Source organism: Grammomys surdaster, unplaced genomic scaffold (genome assembly GCF_004785775.1).
Source record: "Grammomys surdaster isolate TR1022 unplaced genomic scaffold, NIH_TR_1.0 185, whole genome shotgun sequence".
NCBI classification, from domain to species: Eukaryota; Metazoa; Chordata; class Mammalia; order Rodentia; family Muridae; genus Grammomys; species Grammomys surdaster.
The window spans coordinates 10,231,660-10,239,196 of NW_021604630.1; positions in this window are offsets into that span (position 1 = coordinate 10,231,660).

Genomic DNA, 7,537 nt, shown 5'->3' on the forward strand with positions numbered 1-7,537 from the left:
AACAAAACAAAAACTTAGGGGGTTGGAGAGGTAATTCAGTCGGCAAGAGTCTGGTTCCCAGTTGGGCAGTTCACATCTGCTCACATCTGCTTCTGACCCCTGCACCAGGAGTGCTGACCTCTGAGGGTACCAACATACCCAATGTTGGTTGGTTGGTTGGTTCGTTCGTTCGTTCATTCGTTCGTTCATTCATTCATTCATTCATTCATTCTCACCTCCCCAACCCCACCCCCATACACACAGAAAATATCTAGAAAAAAAATACCAAAAACCTTCCGAGTGGGTGAGGGCCTCTGCTTTTAAAAAAAGGGCTGGGAGTTGGGGAGTGAATTCTTGTGGATGGGTCTGGTACTGTTTGTATTCTAATGCTAATACCACTCTCCTGGGAAGGGCTGTGGACCAGGAATGAGTCTTATACTCAGGACTTCTTGTGAACCATCCCCTAATGAATAAAGAAGCCAATCACTGGACGAGTAGGAGGCAGGACTTCTGGGTTGGAAGGAGGAAGAGGCAGAGGAGGAGAGAGGGACTTTTGGAGTAGGGATAGCACACAGGTAAGATGTGACGTCTAGAATTTCCTGGTTTCATGTCAGAACCACAAGGATCTGCCACCGGGAAAATCAGATTTAGTAAGGATTACAAGATTAGGTTTTAGTAGTTGTGCCCAGAGATTGAGTTTCCATTGTTTCTAAGCTAAGTTTGTGTGGTGTTTCTCTTCTTGCAGTGATTCGACCTGAGTTCAAGAGAGAAAGGTACAGTGGCAAAGCGTGGGTTTGCCTGATGTGCCCCACAAAGGCCTTTGGGGTTTAAAGCACGAGGATGGTGTGGTAGTGACCTGCCAGTGGGAACTTAGCAAGTTGAGTGGTGAGATTCTGGAGCTCTGGTTGATCGGTATTGAACTTAGTGCAGGAACATGGCGGCAGAGCCGGGAAGCCATGCCATTCGTCTTTTTTAATACCTCTGGCTACAGGGGACTTTTTTTTTTTTTTTGGTTTTTCGAGACAGGGTTTCTCTTTATAGCCCAGGCTGTCCTGGAACTCACTCTGTAGACCAGACTAGCCTCAAACTCAGAGATCCACCTGCTTCTGCCTCTCAAGTGCTGGGATTAAAGGTGTACGCCACCATTGCCCGGCTAGGGGACAGTTTTTAAAATTAAGTCTTAAGTGTCCCAACCCATCAAAGACTGTTTTTTATTTTCGGTTGAAGACCACAGGTTGGAGAAGTTGCAGTTCCAATAAATAGAAATGGAGATAAAGATCTCAGTAAAGCCAGCGATTTAAAGCCCTAAGTTCCGATGTGTCTTCCTTGCCAGCAGCAACAGCTCTACCTCTGAGAAGAACAGGCTCCTGTGCCTGAAGGGCGTGTAGTCACAGAGGTGTTCCTGCGAGTCCTGTTGAATCTTCTCAGGAGCTATTCCTGCCGTCTGTGCTTTACACCTAGACCCGTAACTACTAGCCCCACGTCCCAGGAGGCACCAGAGGGTGAGGTCCAATATGTGACCTGTGGGGGAGAGGACTGTGCACCAGGAGCCACCATACTCAGGAGAACAGCATTTTAGAATGGATTTATCATGTAAGCCACCCACCTTGGGAGAGTCCAGAGAACACACTTCACCTCGTGTATGACTCTGCTTCTATCAGGTTACAATGGAGATGACAATTTCTTGTGGCCTAGTGATGGCTCTAACTGTTGTAGTGTCACAGGACACCCATTACTCTTATGATGATGTATATTCACCACCAAAGCATGTTTTACTAATCCAGATAGTTTTCCTTCTAGTCAAGTTGGCAATCAACCATTACAACTCCTGTCACAATGTAGGAGAAAGAGACACAAATCCACACTCAGAACATTATGCGAAGATTGGAATTATATTGTCACAAACCAAGGTGTGACACAGGTTAGCAAGCTACCAGAAGCTTGGAGACAGGCCTGGGGCAGGTCCTTTCCAAACACCTTCAAAAGGAGCGTGGGCCTGCCTATATTCTTATCTCAGATTCACAGCCTTCCCAAACGTGAGACCATATATGCTTAAGACAAGTAAAGAGAAAGCAGCACCTCATCTCCGGAGGGATTATGGAGATGAGCAATACCATCTGTCTTAGGGTTCCCATTACTGTGAAGAGACACCATGACCAAGGCAACTCTTGTAAAGAAACACATTTAATTGGGGCTGGCTTACAGATTCAGAGGTTTAGAGGTTATCATCATGGTGGGACACATGGCAGCGTCCAGGCAGACGTGGTGCTGGAGAAGGAGCTGAGAGTTCTACATCTCAATCTTCAGCAGAAGGAGACTGTACCACTCTGGGCATAACTTCAAAGCCAGCCTCATAGTGAAACACTTCTTCCAACAAGACCACACCTCCTAATTGTGTCACTCCCTATGAGCCAAGCATTCAAATGCACGAGTCAATGTGGGCCATACCTATTCAAACCACCACACCATTAAAGGTTTGAAAGATGCAGGGTTGGGGTCCTGCCCCATCCTCACTTAGTTCTCCATTTGGCCTGTACAGAAAGCAGATGCTTGAGAATATTAGTCATAAGCTATTCAGTGTTGACTCCAATTGCAGATATGGTTTTTATTGCTTCAGTACATCAAATGTGCAGATGTCACACTGGGAAATGCTTTCCCTCTTTGTCACTTAGTACAGATGCCCCCAGAAGCAGCTTGCAGCTAACAAGGTCATCAATTACACCTTCACTTTCATTACCTCAGCAGGATATTCGTTCTCCAGCCCCTTGTCATCATGCAGTTAGTCACAATCTGTGAACACCTTTCTCTTAAGACTTCTCACCAGTCCATGACATCAATGATATCAAACCGATTGCCCCAGGTAAACAATGCTGGAGGGTGAGAAACAGATCAGACAAAAATTCTGGGGCCATCTATTTAGTGGGATTTCTAGGGGTCCAGTGGTACGGGGTATGCTGAACTATCCCCCCACTGCGAAGGATCTGAACAATCCCATTCTTTAAGGCCATCCTAACCTCCCTTCTCCTCTAGAGATTAAAGTTATAACACTAAGACAGAGAAAGGAAGGTTGGCAGACCAGATGAGATAAAACACCTGGGTGGGGAGAGGTGATGCAATGCTTTACAATGTGTTACAGGGCTGACCGTTGCTTCCTTGACAGATAAGACAGGGCTGTTTTGCATGCCACCCTTTCTAAAAAGAAAAGGTACAACACTTGGTAGGACTTTGGAGGCAACTTGTTTATACAAAGTGCTACCTTAGTGTGCTTATTAACCCCAAAGTTGCTGGTTTTCATGGGTCCACAGTAAGAGAAGGTTCTGTAGCTATCTGTGATGGTTTGTATATGCTTGGCCCAGGGAGTGGCACTATTAGAAGGTGTGGCCTTGTTGGAGTGGGTGTGGCCCCGTTGGAGTAGGTATGGCATTGTGGGTGTGGGCTTTAAGATCCTTATCCTAGCTGCCTGGAAGCCAGACTTCCCCTAGCAGCCTTCAAATAAAGATGTAGAACTCTCAGCTCCTCCTGCACCATGCCTGCCTGGATGCTGCTATATTCTCACCTTGATGAGAATGGACTGAACCTCTGAACATGTAAGCAGCCCCAGTTAAACGCCGTTCTTATAAGAGTTACCTTGGGCATGGTGACTGTTCACAGCAGTAAAACCCTAAGGCGCTATCTGACACAGGATATAGTATCAGAGTGTTACATTTAGTAAGGTCTCTTACCATTGCTATCTATTGCCTTTCCAGATAGTTCCTATGTCTTCCTAGTTTCCTTGATTAATTTTGGTGCTTCTCATTCAGTTTTCTTATGAGAGGAGGATTTTTTTGTTTCTGTTTTGTTCAAGGCTATGTCTCTGGTATCTGAAATATCAGATAGGGTTGCAGCAAGAAATAGATGGTATAGTCAAAGCTGAATAATTTTTTTTTTACCTCCAAGGCAGGGTTTCTCCCTGTCCTGGATCTCTCTCTGTAGACCAGGCTGGCCTTGAACTCAGGGATCCACCTCTCTCTGCGTCTGAGTGCTGGGATTAAATGTGTGCCACCACCACCCAGCTAAAAACAGAATAATTTTGAGGATTTAATTAAGGAAATATTTACTTTAAAAAAAAAAAAAGATATGGCCAGATTCGGGAAAATCACCAGGATCCCCTGTAATAGAAAAGAACAAATAATAGGTTGGTTATACCATAGACCTGAAAGATTATTCAAGAAGATGGAGTCTCCTTTGTTCTGACTGAGTAGAAGCAGCTACATTTTCCCCAGGGTAGTTAGGATGAGTTACTCTGGCCAGTGCCACAAACCCCCTTTTGACTTGTTTGCTCAGTAGCATGAGAAGCTCAGATTGGCCAGAGGACAACACCAGGTTTTTATTTATGTGACAGTGTTCCTTAGGGAAGCTTTGCTTCCTCGGGTGCTAGATCTTCTGAATCCACTCTATAAATTCCATCTTCTCATATTGTCTTGTTATGGATAGCCCGCCAGAGATGACCACTCAGACACAGTGGCCAACTGAAAGTCTTTATTCTAGCCAATTGGGACTATACTCAGGTATTTAGGGACCCAGGTATAGTCCTGAGCATTTAGACCAAGGGGCTTTAAAAATAAAACAAAGAAACTAGAACATCCTGGTATCTCACTCTGCAGTGGCAGGGGTAGATTTTGTGCAAGCTGGCAGCTTAACAGAAACCAAGATAAGCATGTTTAGGGGGAGTTTTGAACATGCAGACAGTTTAACAGAAGCTAAGTTAGCTGGAGCACTTTGATCTTGGATTGCTAGAATAGAGTTTGGAGATTTTCCATAGTATTCTCCATCAAGAAGTTCAAATTCTAGTTAAAACTGAAGTAATCTTGGCACAAATAGAAGAACCTCTGTATTGTTTTGCTCTGTCAGTTTCCTCTAGTCCCTTTTTCTTCTTGGACACCAGGTCACCTGTTCAGTGTGAGGACATGAACAAAACACAAGATTCTCATGTCATTTGTAAGATTTGGCTTGCTGAGTAGCTGCAGGGAGCCCAAATGGTGCAAGTCAAAAGTTCAAGAAGTGCTGTAGCTGTGTCAGTGGGAGATCCTGTACAGTGAATCATCTCTGTGAATGACCAGTGACCAGTGAGGACCAAATGTTCCTCTTGTCAGGAATGACTACACAGTACATGTCTACACACACATGTGCCTATGACTCCTCACTAGCACACTTCTGTGTCCTTGTCTCTCTCTAGGAAGCAACACTCCATGCTGTAACACTTTGCATAGCATTGCATCACATTCCTCCTTTCCAGCTGTTGGTTTCCAGAGAATTCTGCTAGGCTCTGCCCAACAGCGACCTAGCAACAGCTTACAACATCACCTGCCATGGAGCATGAGCAAGGGGTTTAAGAGGAGCTACCCCAGCGCTCTCTTCCTCTTCTTCAGTTTCTCTTTTTCTCTGTCACTATGTCTTCCTTTTTGAAAGATTCTTTCTCTCTCTTCCTCTCATTCTGTCTTCCCCCATTGTCTCTGCCTCTAACCCTTTACAGGCCCCCTACCCCAGCTCCTTTCTCCAAAATAAACCCCTATACTAGGCCTGTCGTATGGTGTGATTCCTTAGGGGGACACCTTGTGATATGTTTTGTAAAGCCAATGATATGTTTTGTAGAGCCTGGTATGGTGCAGGGGGAGTGGGTACCTCAGCGAGCCCATGCTAAGGCATCCCTCCCCACTGAGGTGAGTTTATTTGGGGGTATGGGAAGAGGAGTTGAGAAGGGAGTAGAGACAGAGAAAGAGAGGAGGTTGGGTCAGAGAAGAGGGAGGAGGGAGAAGGAAAGAGCAGGAGAAAGGGGTCAGAGAAGAGTCAGAGAGAGAAAAAAAAGCGTAAGAGGGAGGGAGAGATCAAACAGTCCCTTTTATAGCAAGACACGCCTACCTGGCTGTTGCTATACTACTGGTGGGCAGAACCTGGAAGAAATCTCAACACCTTGACCAGCCTTCCAAGTTGTCCCGTCCCTCCACCACCCCACCCCCCGCCGCTGCCACTGCTGCATTATACCACGTTATAAAACATAACACCAGCTGTTTGAACTCATTCTGTCTGCAGATTTGCTTTCGTCCTATGTTATAACTCCCCTAGAAGTAAAGGGTTGTTTGGATGGCCTTACAGACGGGGTGTTTACCTGAATTAGGGCACTTGGAACAGCAACATTTTCTCACATCTTTCTTGTTGCCATAGCTGGTGCCCCACTGCCCCACCTCTTGGTTGAAGGGGATCAGCTTGCCTTTTTCTAAGGGGCACGCAGTAATCTCCCTGGAAGTTGATACCATGCAAGCTAGCAGCTCCTTCTCAAGACTGCATCTTGCTACACCTCTGCCTCCAGCCAAGTAGATTCAGGATCACAGCCTTTAACAAGGAAACATCCCTTTCCCTAGGAGCACATACATCACACATCAGAGGAATTATAGCACCTAGCAAGTATGTGAGTAGTTCATTTGGAAGTTGCTGGGTGAGAGACAGATGGTGGAGAAGTTTTCATATGCTCCCCTGTGGACTGAGAATCAGCGGTCTGTTCAGAACAGGAGGTACAGAATACTAGAGTGCTTTCTTAAAGCTGCACATGATGATTCCTAGAGTAAATGAGAGGCAGATGCCTGCTTTTCTGTGGTGAAGTATGGACTAAAGAGTCAAAGGCCCGGATGGTAGGTGTAAGCCAGTGCACAGTGAAACCATCAAACTGGACTGGGGGTGTGTGAAAGGATGGGTTCGTTGTAAATAAGGAAAAGGGAGTAGCTAGAGGCATTGGGAGAGTCCAGAGCTGCCATGGCTTCCCCTCAGGGACTGTGGAACAGATTGGAGACTCCCAGGGCTTTCTCTTGGGAGCAGAGAGAAGAACTGAGATGGCTGTATGTAGGGTAGGGGAGTGGGGTGGATGTGACAATGACCTTGCTGTTATAAAAGAGTTGGGGGAGGGGAGGAGAGGAGAGGGATACAAGAATGTGATTGGCATTTTTAAAAGCCAGTGGTGGGTGCCCCACAGAGGCTAAGGTTAGTGGAAAGGTTTGTGTTAACTCCACTGGGTGAGAATAAGGCCATTACCACAAATTTGAGTCAAATTTGCAAGCTTTAATTATATACTGGTGAGGATGAGGGATTCTTGCTAGGTCCATTCAGAGGTTCCCAGAAAATGGTCATGAGCTATGTTGACCAGATGCTTATAAAAGCAAACTCTCAAATGGATACATACTTCCCACCTTCATCAAACCATCTAATCTGGGGCAAGCATGATGTGTTTATAAAAAGATAAAGAGGAGAGGGAATATGTTTGGTGGAGGTGTAGTCAGGTATGGGGGAAGGGGTGCCTCTGAGGGCCCATGCTGAGGCATCCCTTCCTCCTGAGGGACCAGCCACATATAGAATAGAGTTTATTCAGGGCGTGGGGAGGGGAGTTAAGAGGGTAGTAGAGGCAGAGAGGGAGAGAGAGGGAGAGAGAGAGAGAGAGAGAGAGAGAGAGAGAGAGAGAGAGTCTCAAGACACAAGCTGGCTACTCAAGTTTCCAGCTGGTGGCAAACTTGTGCCCAGATGTCATCACCCC